General features: G+C 39.2%; 1 protein-coding gene across 1 annotated transcript in view; it reads right to left on the bottom strand.

Annotated features, from left to right (window-relative positions):
- The window catches only part of GRXCR1 (glutaredoxin and cysteine rich domain containing 1), a 173,047-nt gene that overhangs the window by 72,209 nt on the left and 80,032 nt on the right, over window positions 1–20,806 (bottom strand). The gene's annotated exons all lie outside the window — the stretch shown is intronic.

Below are 20,806 nucleotides of genomic sequence, written 5' to 3'. Positions count from 1 at the left end.
GATTCTTTGGGGTGCCCCGAAGCCTCACAACACCTGCAGCAAACGTAGATGTGTTGGTAAGGGACAGAAATTGCTGTGAACAAGACTAAGGAGGGAGGAGATATGGGGATATATGGATATGTATAGCTGATTCACTTTGTTGTAAAGCAGAAACTAACACACCATTGTAAAGCAATTATACTCCAATAAAGATGTTAAAAAAAAAAAAGACTAAGGGGTTACTTTGTAGCCAACGTATGTCCTCAGCTTGCACCTGGTCCGGCAATAGCCACTGTCAAACAGTAAGTTCTGTAGTCACCTAGGCATCCAGGGACACTTCTGGAGGCCTCACATCCACTGGAACTGTCACTGATTCAGGCCAAGGATTAGTCCCTACGGCTCCCCGACAGAGGATCAGCTCTGCGCAGACCCAGCTCCCCGGGCTGGAGCAGATCCAGATCCAGTGGGCTATTTCCACTTGACCCCTTTGACTGTGTACAGCCTGGTGCCGGTTTGACAAGGCCTCCTGAAATCTGGGCCTCCAGGCAATTCCAGGAACTCAGGTCTTAAACAAAACTTAAAAATATAATAAAAAGTGACATTTTTAAATGGCGATGGCAGACATAATGCTAATAACTTTACATTCACTTAATCCTCCCAATAACTTACATGCTGTAACGGTCTTTATTTATAGATCTAGAAACCTAGGCTCAGACGGGATAAGTGTCCTAGACAAGGTGACAGAGTTAAAGTTACAGCAAAGTTAGAAAATTGGAGCCCAGATACACACCCTTCAAAGTCTGTGGGTTTCTACTGAGTCAAGCAGAACCCTTGAACCACACTGTTGTTTTGCTACCGCTGCCCCAGGATCAAGGTTATTGCCAAAACAGACTGATGTAGACCTAATTCAGTGCCCATGAGATAATATTGGCGATTTAAAGAGGTTTGCCTCTTTACTAAATTATGCGCCCACATTTAACAGTAAGTAACATCACAGGAGGGGACACTGTAAATGTTTTTCTGTCTAAAAGGATACCTTTGAAATGGACGAAGTATAGAGAGCTCTTCTCTGCTGTCTGAAGGCAAAGAGGTGAAGTGATTAGCTCAGAGCCATGCAGCATATCAGAAGGCAAACCGGGACTAGACCTATTTCTTGATTATCAGGCATTGGGCCAACCCATTGGCTCCAGGGACCACCATTTTAAATAGAAGACACACGCCTTTGGAAGCAGCGCCGTGGGGCTTTGTAAAGGACGGGAATTTTTTCTCTCTCTCCCTCTCCGTGCTACTCTGTAAACTTCTGTAGCCGTATGCATATTCTGGGATGCTTCTTAATATTAAATTTAAATAAATAAATAACCCCCCGCCCACCCTTGCTTTCAAATCGCCTTTTGAATTCTCATTCTTGCGCTTAACTACCGTGATGTGAAAACCCACTTTATCCACACCAGGCTCCTCTCTTAGCTTATTTCCTGGATCTAATTCCATTCTGACCACACTCCCTATTCAGTTCTGAGGGTACATGGTGATTTTCTAGGCCAGCAGTCCCCAAGCTTTTTGGCACCAAGGACCGGTTTCGCGGAAGACAATTTTTCTACGGACGGGGGGCGGGGGCGTGATGGTTCAGGCGGTGATGCGAGCGATGGGGAGCGGCAGATGCAGCTTTGCTCGCTGGGCTGCCGCTCACCTCCGGCTGTGCGGCCTGGTTCCTAACAGGCCACGGACAGGTACCGGTCGGTGGTCCGGAGGTTGGGGACCTCTGTTCTATGCCATATTCCCTCCCACACAATGACCACAAAACACCACGGGGAACTTCTCCATGTCCCGCTGTAAGACACAGGTTATAAAAATAATTACAATAACTACTATTTGTTGCATGATTCCTGCATATACATATGTAGTTCCGGGGCTGCAAAGGGGAACTTTATGTGTGCAATGTTCACTTATCATAAGAGATAAGGATTATTATCCAAATTTTATAGATGAGGAAACTAAAGCTTGAAGATAAACTTAAGGTGTCTAAATACCTCAGAGGAAAAAGGAGCAGGACCAGAATTTTAACCTGGGTCTGCCTCCTATGTCCTTGCTCGTGCCTTAGGAAGATACTACATAACCCTCTTAAACACAACAAACCGATGGGTCATACCATTCCAGACCTGAGTAGTGAATTGTATACCACAGAGGGACTGTCAAAAGGACTGTCCTAGAAATTCCCATAGCTCATCCTTCCACTTTATTCTAATGTCTCTGGTTACACGTCACCCCTCAGACAGACCTTCCCTCATCACCCCATGTAAAACAGACCCTCTATCCTCCAACCCGGTTCTTTTCTTTAGGATACCTAGTACTGCTGGACGTTATTGTGTACGTTGATTGGTTTACTGTCTATCTCCAAAAATAAAATATAACCTAAATAAAGCAGGAATTCGTTTTGTACACAAGAACCTAGAATATTACCTGATACATAGTAGATGCTCAGGAAATACCTCCTGACCTCTTCTCCATACATTTAATTAAAACTTGGTTTGAATCTGCCTCTTAATAACAGAGTAATCTTGGACCAGTTACTTAACCTCTTGAAGTTGCAATTTTCTAATTTGTAAAATAGACGTCAATGCCTATTTCATGGGAATTTGTGAGGATTAAATAATTTAATGAATAGAAAAACCCTTAACATGAAGCCTGATGCATAATAAACACTCAACAAATGCCATTTCTTTATTATTAATATCATTAGTACAAAATGTTTTGGACACACACCAGCAGCACTATCACCACTATGATTATAACCAACAAGTCCAAATTCACACCTCAGAAGTCTGAATGTGGCAAAGTTTAACTTCAGAATTACACGATGATGAAAAAATAAATCTCTTTAATGACTTAACTTACCACTTACATTTGTTTGGATGTGCCATCAATTCTGAGAGTAAAAACAATAGAGGAGACCATGCATATAAGATGTAATAAAAATCCCTCTTTGTCTAAGTTCAGCTGCCCTCTGGGTGGCATGAAAGAAACACGTGAGTAACAATCTCTGCATGCAAAGATTTCCGTAGACAGTATTCTGTTTTCATAATGCTCCAAGATTATGGATTTCATTTTATATCATTCATTATATTTCATTTCCTTTCATGCTTCAGAAATTATCTATTTGTCCAAATCAATTACTGAGTTGGCCTAGACATTAATTGAAAAGTCAATGAACCTAATGAATCCTCTAGACCAAAGAAATACATTTTTCCAGAAAGTTAAACTGAAACAATACTGACTTTACAGCACATCAGACTTAATTGGAAATGAAGGTGTTCCCCACCTCATGAAGACCTTAGAAAGGGGTCGCAGTTCTCTCAATTCTGCATTATTCAAGCACAGGGAGGTTTCACTTGAACATCGAAATTTTTGTCTTCTCTTTAAAAAGCAGAAAACTTGACAACACTAGTTTTATTGCATTCCTCTGCAAAAGTAATACCGGGAGCTTGACAGCAACAACTCCCTTTAGATGACACATGTCTCCTGTTGCCACATTTAATATCATTCCTTTATATCTAGGCAACATCTCTCATTAACATTGTCTTCATTGCCCCTTTAGATCTGAGTTAGTGACGTCATATCTAGTCCATATGCACACTTTATATGGGAAGAAATTGAGACTCACAGTTTCAGTATTTGAATCAAACTCTTTTAGGAAGCAACATGTTGCAGTGGAAAGAAAATCCATCTGGAGCCATGACTTTGGCACTTAGGAGTTGCATAAATTTGGAAAAATCAGTTTACTTTTCTGGGACTACTTTTTCTCTCTCTCTTATGAGTGTAGCTATAATCTAGCCCATAAGGGAGTTGTAGGATCACAGGTAAAATGCACCTGAAGACATTGTAAATTATAAAACTTTACAAACACACCAGCCATCATTATCCCCCAAAGTCACACAGCTGGGAGAAGAGGAACTAGGATCTCATGGAAACCACCTTCCTCCCAAACAAAAGCATCTCTCTTCCAATATGAATAATTTGGTTTCTATAGAAATTGTCACAAACACGATTTATTGGCATTTGCAATTCTACTCATCTCTGCAGATAACACTAACATTGAGGTGAACAACAAAATCATCATTTCAGGAGCATCCAATCCCAAAGTGATGTGCTTGCCACAGCGAAAAACCAGGCAGCAAATGAATCAGAAACATCCTACAAATGGAGGCATTGAAAAAACATATTTTCCCTCTCATCCTATGAAAGATTCAAGTTGCAAAACCAGAAGAAACTGGACTAAGATGTTGAACAACAGCATCAGAATAATAAGTGCTTAGTTCTGCCTTGATCATTTTCATAACACCTTTCATCTTTTTACTTTATACAAACCCTTGTGCTTTCTTAAAGGGAAAGGTACCCTTTATCTTCCACTCTCCCAAATATATACATATGATGAATAAAAATCAAACAATAAAAGATTAAAATCTTTCCAGATTTTCTACATCAAAGAAAATGCCTGAATAATTAGCTAAATGTAGTCAATCCCGTTTAGTGGGTTAGGAAGTGATAAGAGTCTACTTTGGATTTTGAAATACCCGCATCTCGTCTCAGCTTGATGCTTTCACAAATTCCGGTGTTATGAAGAGAAGTGATCTCAGTCTCTGTGGAACTCCCAGAGTAGACTGAGAGTCTATTTCAAAGGCAGAGGACACTCAGAGGTTGAGAAAAGTGGACCCAGCCTCAGGCAAATCCCTCATTCCTGCCTCCTCCTCAGGTTTCCAGGTTTAAGCCTTGATGTCCCTCTGACTCTTCTGAATGTCAGTCTCAACCTCCGCTAAATATGCTCCACTCCAGATTCTAAACACTGTATTTAGGGGAAGAAACTGCTGGACAGCACTGATGGGTAGCTTGGAAGTTGGCACATGAAGCTGATACATGTATTTTATGAGCATCAAGTCCTTTAATTCTGAAGGAAATAGGTACTATCATTATCTTAGCTTTTCAGATGAGGAAACAGAGAAGTAGGTGACAAGCCTATAGAGAGACAGAGAGATACATAGATAGATAGACAGACAAATAGAGATAGATTAATTTTAACGTCATGGATCACAGGTTTAGGAGCTAAAGGACTTCAGGTTACACAATCTTAAAACAGACAAGAAACTTGGAGATCATCTAGCCCAACTTGAACAAATGTATGACAGTGTCAAGAGTACACTCAAACCGCTTATTGACTTCCTATAAACACACAATGAGGGTAAGGCAGGCATGAAACACATTGTTCTTTCAAGACCTCGGTACAGTCACTTGTGAGCAGCACTCTTCTCCAAGTTGCTGCTGAAGAAATGGAAAGAGTATAAAAAGTGTGTCTAGTGTGTCTCCTCTCTCTTTTCTACTCCTTCCTACCACTTACCTTGCAATATGCCTTGCCTCCAAATGTCAAACAAGCCTAAGAAATTGCTCTGAAAACCAGACACGAAGCATGATCAAATGAGGGAGGTACTTTGTGTTACATGAAAAGGAAAACAGAAATGAAAATCTTGAAATTTCTGCATAAAGCCAGAGGTTGAATTTGTCTGTGTGCTCCACAAAGGAATCTAGCTAAGTCTTTCAGTTCCACTTCAAAGCGCACAAACGAAGAACGGTAAGATTTCAAAAGCAAGAAAACGCTGCCTTCCCATCTCTCCTCAGATTTCCCCAGATTAGGTTGCTTTAACAAAAGGAACTAAATTGTGAGGCACATGAAACCTACAGAAGCAGATGTGAAGAATAATACTCAAAACCTTAAAAAACGTATTTTTTCAAGTACCTACTGTACTCTTTGGGATGATCAATGTAAATTTGTAAAGGAAGTTTAACACTTCATATTGATTGCATATTCAAATACGAAATAAATGCAGGTGTTTTGTTTTGTTTTGTTTTGTTTTGCGGTACGCGGGCCTCTCACTGTTGTGGCCTCTCCCGTTGCGGAGCACAGGCTCCGGACGCGCAGGCTCAGCGGCCATGGCTCACGGGCCTAGCCACTTCGCGGCATGTGGGATCTTCCTGGACCGGGGCACAAACCCGTGTCCCCTGCATCGGCAGGCGGACTCTCAACCACTGCGCCACCAGGGAAGCCCAATGCAGGTGTTTTTAAACAAGATTGATCACAGTATTATCAGAAGGAAGAAAACAAAAATATTTCTGGAAATGTTCTTCACCCGACACTGCTGGCTTTGACACCAGAACTCCTTACTGGAGCCGATTACTAGATTTTGGAGATTCAGTCATTAGGAAAGAGATCTGCTTAAATTACTGAAGGAAATAATAAGTCTCATTAGGTGGAAGATTTTATTATCAACAATTTTATTCATAATTCAATCAACACTGGAAGCAGAAAAAATATTCATTGATGATTTCCATGCTACAGGCTTTATAGCAGATGAATGCATTTATTATCGCTGTAAAATCCTCACCATGTGCAACGCAATAGATATCATTATTCCATTTTCACTGACAAAGTAAATGAGTCACAGGGAGATTGCACACTTGTTCAAAGCACAAAATCACAAAAATCTTTTCCCACTGACATATATAACATCCTTCTCTCCTAGACTTCCTCTTCTATGTCTGGTTATTCCTTCTCCATGTTCAGCTAGGGTCTCTCTTTTCCTAAGAATTCTGGTTCTCATGGGCTCTAAGCTTGGTCTACCTCCTTCTCTCTGGATGAACTCATCCAAAATTTCAATAGTTAACTGAAGGCTGTGAACTCCCAAGGGTATATCCTCAGCTCAGATTGCACTCCAGCATTCCAGACTGAAGGTCCGGTTATCAATGTAACATCTCCACCCGGAGAAACACACCCTCTCTACCTTGCATTGAGGATGCCTGAAGCTAACTTCATCATTGCCACTAAACCTATTCAACCAGCTGCTGAAAATCTGGGGAGGTCCTGATTTCTCCAGCGCTTTCCCTCACCACCCCCCGTGTTCTATAAATCAAGTATCAGTTCTTTCTTTTTATGTTTCAAGCCTGTCTCCTTCCCTCTGTCCCCACTCCTCCAGTTTTAACTCAGGACCCCACTATTCTCGTCTGGATTACAACAGCCTCTTAACTTGTCTCCATGCCTCTAAAGTAGGCCCTTTCTATCCATGCTCCAGAATGCATAGAAGAATCTGATCATGTCATTTCTTGACATAAAATAATAATAAACGACTGCTTCCCATAGCTTTCAGGATAAGGTCAAAAAACTCACCTATAAAGCCCTCTGTGATGTGGCTCTTATCTTCCCCCTAGCATTCTTTCCCATGGCACACCTTGCCCTGTACTGATTATCTGACTAATATTTATAAGTTTCAACTATGTGCCAAATTCTCCAACACACCAAAACACGCCATGTTCTTTAGTACCCCTGACGTTCGTTCTCTTATGTAGTCCTCGGGCCTGGAACACTTTCCTCCATTGTTTCCCCTTCCTTCTCAACCAACACAAGTCAGATCAAGCCGCATCTCTCTAGGGAGCCTCTCCCACTCCTCCCTCCAATGGGCTGGGTGCTGCCCAACTTCTGCATCCCATCATGCACTCTGCACCACCCCTTCCTCCTTTACCACGAGACTATGAACTTGCTGGGATCAGTGTTCGTGTTATTTTACATCCTTTACACTTAATAGAGTGTCTATTAAGAGGCACTAAGCACATGTTTGTTGAATGAAGAACAAACCAAAATTTGAACTTAAGGCCGTCAGATCTTAAAGCTTATGCACTTCCTACTATAATAACACAATACAGCATAATACAGGGGAAAATTAAGGAAAAAAATGGATGCTTTTCATCTAAAATAGGCAAATCAATAAAACCTCACTAGAATATCATCAAACTGATTGCAACTTAGGGGAACACTTACAGTGTGTATTTTTTCTATCTCACTAACAAATTTTTGACATAATAATGACTAATTTGTTCTTAGCAAAATGCCCAAAGCGAAAATGCAGGTTGTTGCTGTTGCTTGGCCATTCAGTAGGTGTAGATAAGTCTGGCTAGAATGATTTAATAATGGTTGTCTCTGATTAAATTGAAACTACGTTGCCAGGCCAAGAGCTGCAAGCTGAGAGTTGCACAGCAGCCAACAGGATGCATTCAAAGAAATCACCAAAGGCCTCTTTCGCTTGTCCTCATTTTATTGTTTTTAACGACATATGGAAGAGAAAAAGACCAAAAGACTAGCACTTACAATTAAAATGAAATAATGTAGTTTTATTCAAGTTAATGATGATTCTGTGAAGTGGTACTCCAAAACATATATTTGTGAAGCAAGAGGTAGGATAAAAACCGATAACTATCTTTAAAATAAAATAGAGAGCATCATTATTCTCCAGTAAGATGTGGTTAAACACCTGTGCAGATGTTAGCCGTGCCTGAGGAAAGCCTAGCCTGTTGGTCTTTCATCAACATCCACGTCTACCTGGTAGCACTTACTGAAATGGTAATCTAAGAAACAACCACCCTTTGAAGAGACCAATTTACAATCCCCAACCTGCATTCCACTGTCACATCCTCAGCCAGCCCTGGGAGAGAGAAAGCATCTTTCTCTCTGGTTCCCAAGCTCTAAGAATCTAAGTGTAGAAGGTGACAAACATGGTTCCCATTGCCCCCAAACGTGGAGAAGAAAGGAAGAAAGAAGCAGAGCTTAAAGAAAGATTCTTGACAGTATTTCCACTTTTCTTTCCATCTCCATTCCTGAAATGGCTATGGTTTATTACATGAGTCAACAAATAAATTCCTCTTTCTGAGTTTTTTCTTTGAGTTGGTCATGTTTCTGCTGTGATCAAAGATACTGTTGTAGCACCCCAGATTTCAGCAGATTCCATAAACTTTAGTGATTACATTCTTGCTCTCCAGAAATAAAAGCCTTTCCAGAAACAATCTTTTGTACAGAAAATCAGCCTTTTTATCAGTTTCCACATGCATGGGACATAGCCCATTTCTACACTCATATATCACCTAGGCTTGAACAGAATGAGGGACTGAAGACCTCAGGAATGCTTGGCCGATCTCCTTCCTCTTGACTTCATGGTTTCAAGAATTCCGAATTTGGAGATACAACACCTAAGTTGTGACTCCCATCTGTGCTAGTCTGTAGTAAAATGACCTATAACAGATTGAGTCCCACATCTGTAAAACAGGTAAAACCCTCCTGCATCTACGTCACCCAGCTCGTGTGAGGATCAAAAAAAAATGCACAGCATTACTATACTTTTTACAACTATACATAAGTAACTGCTCTTAATTACTGATATTTCCCAAGGCTAAGTCTTGAAACTTTGATATCTTTTCTACAAACTCCTTCCCTTGAAGGACTAACCTATTTGACTGCCTTCACTACCACCTTCCTGCTCCTGGCTCCCAAGTCAATACTTTTTTTCCTTTCTACTCATCTGAGGTAGACTAATGAACATTTCCTTTTTAAAATCCTGACATAACCTTAAGCTCAGCAAGTCTAAAATCTGACTTTTCCCCAAATCCATGCTCTCTCTGATCTTCCCTCTCTGGCTTTTGTCTGTCCATCTTCTAATGGGTCCTGAAGTCTCCATCCTTCCTTTCTATTGATCAGATCCAAACATAAACCAGTTTCTGTTGGGCCATTTACCAAGTGTGTACCTTTTCCATTTATTGCAGCAAATTCAACTTCTGATAGACTGAAGTACCAGAATGCTTTTAATGCCCAGCCTGCAAGCCTCTTCAGGACTATTTTTGTTTACAAGCTCCAAGAATAGGAGACCCGCCTATATCCCCACAGTGTTCGGGTCCACGGACCCTACAACACACACCTGTGACTCTCTAACTGCTAGTTTTCTTTTGGCTGGAAGTTCTAAGGCATTTACCATCACCTGGGTGCAGCTCTCAGCCAGTGATTAATGGGAGTTGGAGGATGAATATCCCAGATTCCCTGCCCCTCTGAAGTGTGTTCAGTATTGTAGGACTGAGCTCTAGTTGTCTATAGCAGTAACTCCTCAATATCACCCTGTATTTTCTTCCTGCCATCTCTGTCTCTCCTACTGGGGCTTCCGGAGATCATTTCCCAAATACATTACATACATTCAAATCCTTGCCTGGGGAACCCAATCTAAAACAAATACTTATCCTTGATGGGAAAATTCCCCTCTCCCCAAACGCATTTTTATTCTATTTTCATCTCCTAGATTTCAAAGCAATGTTATCTTAGGTCTCCAAGCTTTCCAAAGGTCTTAGTAAAATCGTTCTTTTTCTGTTTACTTGCAGCCCTTTCTTCTACCCTGAATCCAGGCATTTAAACCATCTTTTGCTATTACTATCGTTTCACCTATATTTATCTGTCACTCCCAAGTAACAGGTAAAGAATCTGAGGGAAGGAATTGAATATTAAACATCTTCTGTTTCCCCCCAAATACCTATATATATAGGGATCAGTTTTGCATGCAGAAATGAGAGCTGTACTGCAAAACATAGTAGATGCTCAATAAGCATGAGTTGAATTAATTAATGAATGGAGAATAACTCCAGGAGAAATGGAGAGAAGAAAATCATTGAAAACAAATATGTTATTTGGAGATTGGTTTTTCTGATGGAAAATTTAAAATAGACCTCAAAATAATGAAGATCACATATGACAAATCCACAGCTAACACCACACTCAATGATGAAAAGCTTTCAGCTTACATCAGGAAAAAGACAAGGATGCCCAGTCTCACAACTTCTATTCAAGATAGTACTGGAAGTCCTAGCCAGAGCAATTTGGCCTCCCCTCCCCCCCCAAAAAATATCAAGGCATTTGAATCCAAAAGGAAATAGCAAAATTGTCTCCGTTTGCAGATGACATGATTTTACATATAGAAAGCCCAAAGACTCCATCAGAATTGTTAGAACTGATAAATAAATTCAGTAAAGCTGCAGGATACAAAATAAACATACAAAAATCAGCTGTGTTTCTATACAGTAACAACTATCCACAAAAGAAATTAAGAAAAAAAATCCCATTTATAATAGCATCAAAAAGAATAAAATAAATAACTTTAACCAAGGAGGGGAACAATCTGTACACTAAAAATTATAAAACATAGATGAAAGAAATTTTAAAAGACACAAATAAATGGAAAGATATCCCATGTTCATGGATTGGAAGAATTAATATTGTTAAAATATCCATACTACCCTTATCTTACACAATGCACAAAAATCAACTCAAAATTGATTAAATATTTAATTGGAAGACTGGAAATCATAAAACTTCTAGAAGAAACCATAAGGGAAAAGTTCCTTAACATTGGTCTTGGCAGTCATTTTTTGGATCTGACACCAAAAGTACAAGCAACAAAAGCAAAAATAAATAAGTAGGACTACATCAAACCAAAAAGAATCTGCAGAGCAAAGGAAACAGTCAACAAATCAAAAGGCAACCTATAGAATGGGGGAAAATATTTGCAAACCATATGTCCAATAAAGGGTTAATATCCAAAATACTTAAGGAAATCTTATAACTCAATAACAAAAAACAAATAATCCAACTTTAAAATGGGCAGAGAACCTGAATAGATATTTTTCCTAACATTAGCCAACAAGTATATGAAAAGATGCTCAACGTCACTAATCATCAAGAAATACAAATCAAAACCACAATAAGGTATCACCTCACATCTGTTAGGTATCAATGACCAAAGAGATAAGGGATAACAAGTATTGGCATGCATGTAGAGAAAAAGGAACCCTTGTACAACCTTGCACACTGTTGGTGGGAATGTAATTGGTACAGCCACTATGGAAAACAGTATGGAGGTTCCTCCAAAAAACAAAATATAATACTACCGTATGATCCAGCAATCCCAATTCTGGCTATAAATCCAAAAGAAGTGAAGTCACTATCTCAAAGAGATATATGCAGTTCCATGTTCACTGCAGCATTATTCAAAATAGCTAAGTTATGGAAACCATCAAGTGTCATTGACAAACAGATGGATAAAGATAATGCGATTATATATATATATGATATATATATATAATTCACACAGTGAAAAAGAAGGAAACTATGCCAATTGTGACAATATGGATGAAAATGAAGGGTATTATGCTAAGTGAAAGTCAGACAGAGAAAGACAAATACTGTATGGTATCACTTACACGTGGAATCTAAAAAAAATGTCAAACTCATAGAAACAGAAAATCACATGGTGGTTGACAGGGGCTGGGGGGGGTGGAGAAAATGGGGAGATATTTATCAAAAGGTACAAACTTTCATTTATAAGATGAATAAGTTCTGAGGCTCTAATGCACAGCTTGGTGGCTATAGTTAATAATATTGCATTGTATGCTTGAAATTTGCTAAGAGAGTGGGTCTTAAGCATTCTTAACAACAGCAACAACAACAAAGTAACTATGTGAGGTGATGGATGTGCTAATTAACTTGATTGTGGTAATGATTTCACAATGTATACAAATATCAAATCGTCACATTTTACACTTCAAATACATACAACTTCATTTCTTAATTATAGTTCAGTAAAGCTGGAAAAAAAGTTTTAGCTATAACCCCAATTAAAGAACAATTGGCTAGAAGTTTCAGCGCCAAAAATGATCTTCAACTAACAGAGCATCAGAAATAATATGCAATTTTACAAAACAATACAAATGAACTATGTCTAACATTGATTTTGAATACTAAAATTGCCCAGCACAATACACTGAAGCATTAGGATGTAACAGAAAAATTTATATTATCTCTTAGTCAAGCGACTGTTCCCCAAAAGTTAAACAAAAACAAAAACAAAGCAGAATCACAAAATCTGGGAATGGTGACTTTCAAAACCATAAGTTGGGTGATACCAGCTCAATTGTCCATTTATTTAAAAGTATTTAAAGTGCATCTGCTATATGCCAAGCACTGTTCTGGGAACTGGTGATGCAGTGCTGAATAAAACAGACCAAAAAATAATTTCTGTCCCCAGGGAGATAACATTCTAGTGGACACTTTGAGCATTTTAACCCATTATTACCCAAAGTTGGGCTCAAAAAAACTCAGAACGAGGGGAACATCAAAATAAGTTTAGCTCCCTACTAGAACTAATTGCACTTTTTTTGAACTTATGAAAACCTAGAATAGAGTGCTGCCATGCTGAATTGCTCTTTCCTCAGGAGCAGCAGTACGGCAGCTAGAAGAATTAAAAAATATCAAGAATGTATCTTCAAGAAGATGTGGTACATATATACAATGGAATACTACTCAGCCATAAAAAGGAAGGAAATAATGCCATTTGCAGCAACATGGATGCAACTGGAGATTATCATACTAAGTGAAGTAAGTCAGAAAGAGAAAGACAAATTCCACATGATATTACTTATATGTGTAATCTAAAATATGACACAAATGAACCTATCTAGGAAGCAGAAACAGACTCACAGGCATAGAGAACAGACTTGTGGTTGCCAAGGGGGAGGGAGTTGGGGGAGGGATGGAGTGGGAGTTTGGGATTAGCAGGTGCAAACTATTATATGGAAAATGGATAAACAACAAGGTCCTATTGTATAGCACAGGGAACTATATTCAATACCCTGTGATAAACCGTAACAGAAAAGAATATGAAAAATTACATATATACATATATATATGTATAACTGAATCACTTTGCTGTACAGCAGAAATTAACACAACATTGTAAATCAACTATACTTCAATAAAATAAATTAATTAAATGTTAAAAAAGTGTATCTTCAGGTGGAAAGAGAGAAAGTTGGAACCCATTTAAAAGAAAGCTTTTCTCTCAAGGAGAGTTGAAATGTTAGATGAAAGCAGTTTATCCTATGGCAGTATTGAATGAAGAAATTAATGAGTCAGAGTGAGCTGAACTCCCACCCAGAGGTATTCTATATAGAAGTTCTTGCTTGTCTACTTTCAGAAGTGTGTAACTCAGCTTCAGCGTCTGATCTTTGGAGGTGATGAAAATGAGGGGATCAAATGAATCAGCTGTCTCTTAGTACAACCCTTCCTCCTTCACTTTTTGCCTCTATCAAAGCAAGTGCTTTCTCTTCTCTCCATCTTGCCCTTCTTCTCCACCTCATTAAACCCCCTTCAAAGATGGTGGAAGGGCACAAGTCCAGATGATTCCATTTCATTTATAACTGTGAAGAAGGAAATTGACTGTAAATTTTTTACGTGAATGGATTCAGCATATTTTCTTGCAGACAGTTATATCTGAGAGTGCCATCCTGAGAATGTTATTATGGAAATTGCTGAAATAAATTACAACAATAAGCAAATTGCTGGAAAAAAATAATAGGGGATTGAAACTGGCAAAATTTGGTTAATTGGTCTGCTGAGATTCTTTTTTTTTAACATCTTTATTGGAGTATAATTGCTTTACAAGGGTGTGTTAGTTTCTGCTTTATAACAAAGTGAATCAGCTATACATATTCATATATTCCCATATCTCCTCCCTCTTGCGTCTCCCTCCCACCCTCCCCATCCCACCCTTCCAGGTGGTCACAAAGCACTGAGCTGATCTCGCCATGCTGATCTCCCTGTGCAGCTGCTTCCCACTAGCTATCTACTTTACACTTGGTAGTGTATATATGTCCATGCCACTCTCTCACTTTGTCCCAGCTTAACTTTCCCCCTCCCCATGTCCTCAAGTCCATTCTCTACGTCTGCATCTCTACTCTGGTTCTGCCCCTACGTTCTTCAGAACCACTTTTTTTTTTTTTTAGATTCCATATATATGTGTTAGCATACGGTATCTGTTTTTCTCTTTCTGACTCATCTCACTCTGTATGACAGACTCTAGGTCCATCCACCTCACTACAAATAACTCAATTTCGTTTCTTTTTATGGCTGAGTAATATTCCATTGTATATATGTGCCACATATTTTTTATCCATTCATCTGTCATTGGACACTTAGGTTGTTTCCATGTCCTGGCTATTGTAAATAGAGCTGCAATGAACATTGTGGTACATGACTCTTTTTAAATTATGGTTTTCTCAGGGTATATGCCCAGTAGTGGGATTGCTGGGTCATATGGTAGTTCTATTTTTAGTTTTTTAAGGAACCTCCATATTGTTCTCCATAGTGGTTGCTATCAATTTACATTCCCACCAACAATGCAAGAGGGTTCCCTTTTCTCCTCACCCTCTCCAGCATTTATTGCTTGTAGATTTTTTGATGATGGCCATTGTGATTGGTGTGAGGTGATACCTCTTTGTAGTTCTGATCTGCATTTCTCTAATGGTTAGTGATGTTGAGCATCCTTTAATGTGTTTGTTGGCAATCTGTATATCTTCTTTGGAGAAATGTCTATTTAGGTCTTTTGCCCATTTTTGGATTGGGTTGTTTTTTTCATATTGAGCTGCATGAGCTGCTTGTAAATTTTGAAAATTAATCCTTTGTCAGTTGCTTCATTTGCAAATATTTTCTCCCCTTCTGAGGGTTGTCTTTTCATCTTGTTTATGGTTTCCTTTGCTGTGCAAAAGCGTTGAAGTTTCATTAGGTCCCATTTGTTTATTTTTGTTTTTATTTCCATTTCTCTAGGAGGTGGGTCAAAAAGGATCTTGCTGTGATTTATGTCATAGAGTGTTCTGCCTGTTTTCCTCTAAGAGTTTTATAGTGTCTGGAGATTTATCCTTAAAATGAACCTCTAATTAGGGTGCTGATAAACTTTGTAAAATGACTTTTTATTTGCTTCTAGGATTGAATTATTCCAAGGTTTTTCCATTCTTTGAGTAAAACAAAAGTGAGGCTTCATTTATGGATCTATAGTTTTCACATTCTGCTTCCATTAGCAATTTGCCCTTACTAACGCCCTCCCAAATTCCTCACTCACCCTTTCATATTCGTCTAATTTTCTTCCTCCTTCCAAAACATGTAATATTGGTCCTAGTTAAAGGGGCATCCAACCTAAATACAGGATCTCTATCTGCTTGCCATATAAAAACTTAGTGTTTGTAAATATACTCAGACATCTTAACTTGCTTTTAGAAAGAGCTCACAAAGTTTTCTCTTTCACTGGGGATATTCAGAGCAAATGCATCCAATACTACATAAGAAACCATAAACTACAAACAAATTGTAGAAAGCACCAAAGGGTTTCTGCTAACAAATGCATATTTTTTACAGGGCCACAGTGGAACTTAGATCCTTCAATAAAACAGGCAGTATCTTGTGAAGCATGTCAATTGTTAGACTTTCCTGACCTCCATACCTGACAAAGCACCCTGCCTCTGCTCCCACCTGTTACCCCATCCCTCGTTCTCAATCTCCTCACCTTCTGGAGATTTCTTTTTATAGCATTTGTCACTACCTGAAGGTGCATTGTGTATTTATATAGTTATTTATTTGCTTGATTATAACCTGCCTTTCCAAGTAGATTGTAAGTTCCAGGAAGGCAGGAATTTGTATTGTCCCTGCTGTATACCCAGCTCCTAGAAACATACCTGGCACATATCAGGTGCTCCATTTATTTCTGTTAAGTAAAAGAAAGAAGTAAAAATCAAAAGGACGGAAGGAAATAGTGGTTAGGAACATTGGTCTTGGAGTCAGAAGGTCCTGAATTGCAACACAGCTTCATTGCTTCTTTTGTTGCTGTTTTTGTTGTATTGCTTGTCTTTTTATTCCAGCTTTATTAAGGTATAATTGACGAAAAACAAAACTGTAAGATATCTAAGGTGTACAACATGATGATTTGATCTGTGTATACACTGTGAAAGAATGTCCCTCATTGAGTTAATTAACACATTCCATCACCTCACATATTTACCTTTTTTTTAGTGAGAACATTTAAGTTTATGTATCCGTTCATCCATGGATGGACACTTAGATTGTTTCTATACCATGGCTATTGAAAATAATGCTGCATTGAACATGGGAGTACAGATATCTCTTTGAGATACTGATTTTGTTTCCTTTGGATATGTTCTCAGAAGTGGAATTGCTGTATCATATGGTAGTTCTATTTTTAAATTCTTGGGGAAAATATTCTGTTCTCCATGGTGCCTGTACCAGTTCATTGATTCTTACATGTATGAACTTGGGCAGGTTATGTAAGTTCTCTGAGCATCTGTTTCCTTATATATAAAATGGAATTGACTTTACCTCTCCCACAGAATTGTTTTAAGGATTAAATGTGATAATATAGGTAAAATCATCAATCCATCAATTATTATTCCTGGTTCATTACATGTGTGTCTGCACACACACACACATACACGCACACATGTTTAATATACAACTCTTACCTTCACATAAATATTTCTAAAAGCATGGCAACTATGTAGAAGCACGTCAGTATCTAATGAGTGCTTGATGAATCTGAAAGTGAGTTATAGGACCTGGTCCATGTATCTAAGGCCTTCCATAAATTAGGGTCCCTCTCAGGTATCAGATCCTCTCTCTTTGTTATAACATCCTGCTCTCTATTGCTTTTTGTATTTTCGATCATCTAGGGAATTGCTTGTCAACTTTAGTATCACAGTCAGTTGTGCAATTTGTGGCAGGTAATTTATTACTGATAATAGCTATGTTATTTATAAGTGATTTACCTTTTAATATAGAGTAGAGTGAGTTCAAGGTTATCTCATAATAACTTCATGCTCACATACTAGCATTCTGAAATGTTCTCCTTAGTGAGAGAGGATGTGTGAGTGAATAAAGGTACCATATCAGAGGCTGTACATCACCTTCCCTGTTGCACATGGAACAATGCTTGGTAAGTGAGCAATATCTATTATTTATGTCTCAGAAGAAAAAAAAAATGTTGGAGCACCTTTGGAGATTTTGATGGAATTGGTATTTGTGGGAATACTGTGTATGTGCATTGCCTAGCCTCGTGACAGGTGGAGGCGTAGAAGCGTGGGGAGAAGCTAGAAAGAGAAGGTATTAAATTGGTAATTTGCATGTTGCCCAAACACATTTTTAAGCCAAATCACAAGTATGCTATTTGTATAGCTGTGAGTAAAAGAAAATTTCTATACACAAAAAGCGAAGATCAAGGTAAATATTTGGCTAAATAGTCCTCTTTCTTTTTAATTGACAAAGTTACCTACTCTAATAGGAGAGATATTTTGTTTGCATGTATATTAGGATATTGAGAGGATTGAGCCAATTCTTATTGCCTCTGGAATGGGCTACTCAGATTGTAAGCTGAGAACATAGAGCATAAATTACCTAATAATGGGGGATCGAAAGTTCTTCATGGGCTTATTAAGAAACAAATAAACTCTGCTATCCTCCAACTACCTCCACACCCCACTTTCACCCCCCTACCTTATATCAGCAGAAGATAAAAGGGAGCAGAGAATCATTGGAGGAGGTAGCTGTTAGCCTGCTATCTAGAGGACCCCATGCTCGCCCTCCTACAGCCATGCCCATCTCTGCAAGGTGAGGTGCAAAGGGACCTGCCTGTCTGAAGCCTGAACCCTCTTCTAGATCATGCTCCGAGTAATCTAGAATTCTTTCTCCAAATGGTCCTAAGCCTGTTTACAGATCTTACACAGACTTCTTTCCTGGGCCCATTCTCCTGAGGAACAAAACCCCTATGCCCAAGAAGTAGCCATGGGGTGGCTGTTTGCAGCAGGTGACAGGAGGTAAAACAGAGCTTGAATTTGTTGACTGCAGTGACTACACACAGGTGTACAAGGCCACTATCAGTGTGAGATCCAGGAAAGATAAGGAGAGTATGCCTTGGGCCATGGGTGGGGAGGAGGGCAAGGACGGTTGATCCGACACCACCATGTTAACATACAAAATTACAAGGAGTTCAAGGACTCTAAATTCCAACCTGGCCTTGAAGGTCATTATGAAATATATCTATCAAGGTAAGTACATGGAGTAGTATATTTATTCAATACTCTGTTAGCTTGATATATAACTTCTTAATATTTAGACATAGGATGTCTGGGCTTCCATCCATACTCATGCCCCAGGCCCCAAAAATATTAGGGGTACCTGGCAACAGAGCACTACTTGGGGCAGCCAACCAGTGTCAACCACGAGATAAACGAGAAACACTTGTCACCTTCAATCACTTTTCTCCTTCCTGCAAAATAGGCATGAGGACCTAGGAAAGGAAGTGGGGCAAAGGAAAGGAAGGCAGGTGGTATGTTTTACAAGCAGACCATACCTCTCATCTATCCAAGTCTTTCCAGCCCTAAGTCACAACAGCAATGGGGGAAAGAAAATCCTAGAATGGAGTAAGAGAAAGAATGCTTTAAGAATAGAAAAACCTGGAATCATTATGGGATTTGTCTGACATGTTGATGAAATAAAAACGAGATTGGATGAAACATGTTTAAGACAGTGATTTGAAAAAAGCAGAACAATTTATTGTTTGAATCTCATCAAATTCAGACTATTCAATGGACTGTTTGGAGATGACTGAGTGTGTATATGTGTGTACAGCTACAGGATTCTCTGGGCACCACACGCCCTGCCCCAAATGCTCAGAAGAAATTTACCCACGACCCTCCATCACAGTGTTTCCTGTGTGGGTCTTCAGTAACCAGAAGCATGATGCGGTTCTGAATTTCCAAATTAAAAACATCTTTAGAAAAAAATCTAGAAATGGATAAAAGTAGGGATGTGCATACAAATGAGCTTTGTGTTGAAAGCATTCATTTTCTGGGATAGAGATTTAAAAGGAAATTATTACAACCCCATAGTGAATGATAAGCCCATAGTGAAGTGAAATAGGAATAATTTATTGGCCTCTGCTTACTAAGGAAGACTCAAGGAGAAAAACCAGAGAGAAAAACTATTAAGGGCACCAAAATAAGCATTTCATCAGGATTAGTGCAACAGCTCAGTGTGGGAAATGAGGGAAGAGTGAAAAGTATTTGTTTTTCTGAAAATGTTTTAAAGAAATGTTTAAGAAATAAAAAAGTAAAAAAAGAAGAAGGAAGGGAGAGAAGGAAGGAGGGAAGAGGGAAGAAAGGGAGTCTTAAACCCTGCAGGATTTATCCAGTTTGACAGAGGGGAACGCCCTCCCACACACTGCACAGAGCTGGGATCTGAAGCAGAACCTCTGTGCCCTATTAATGGGTGCTCTGCACATACCATGTTGACACATGCTCTAGGTTTCCAGCTCCTCTCAGTGTGTTTCCCACACATTACACTGCTATTTGCTATTTCTACATGACGCCCTGTCCCAACATATATTTCATAATTTCATAATTGGCTTTGAAAGCCATCGTTCTTGACGTGTGCATTAATTGCAGACGGGGTAGCAAATTAGGTCAGAAACTAATTCGTCATAAGCTATGAAGTAAAAGCCTTCTTGGCCGAATGCGCAAGTATATGATTAGACATGTTAAAGAGTTCTCTTTAGTTGAGATGTTCAGTGCTTTTGCCCCATCCTCCCCCTTCACAGTTCCAATATTGCTGACTCCACAAAAGGCAGCTAGTTCTAGAAGTAGTTTGCCAGTGTGTCCATTGTCCTACGATAAACTCTCTCTGCCAGTGATGCAGAAGGAGCACACTGTGGAAAAGCTCTGCTACTGGATGGTCAGCAATGCAAACTCCCGGCCTGCGCCTCAGACACGAGCCAGACTTGTTACTTACCTCTCTGAGGTCTGTGCCACAGACACAGACTGCCAGGTCTGGCACATTCCCTTGTGCCACAAAGACCACCGTTCCTTGCACAGAGCAGGCCCTCCGCAGGCAGGCTGGAGATATACATAATTCTACACATTCCCACATCTTTTACAGCAAACCACATAGTAGGATGCATCAGACTCCTTGACAGATATAGAAGTCAGCTGATAGATTTCCAAATCAATAACATAAATGGAGAGGAACTCTGATAGAAATTTACATCAGCAGAAATTAAAATTTTAAGCTCCAGATAGAAAACAAGGAATGAGT

Source organism: Delphinapterus leucas, chromosome 5 (assembly GCF_059928025.1).
Source record: "Delphinapterus leucas isolate spDelLeu-1000000601 "Yukka" chromosome 5, BTC_Dleu_Yukka2, whole genome shotgun sequence".
Lineage (NCBI taxonomy): Eukaryota > Metazoa > Chordata > Mammalia > Artiodactyla > Monodontidae > Delphinapterus > Delphinapterus leucas.
The sequence above is the reverse complement of the archived record's forward strand: the minus strand, read 5'-3'. Positions and strand labels throughout refer to the sequence as shown.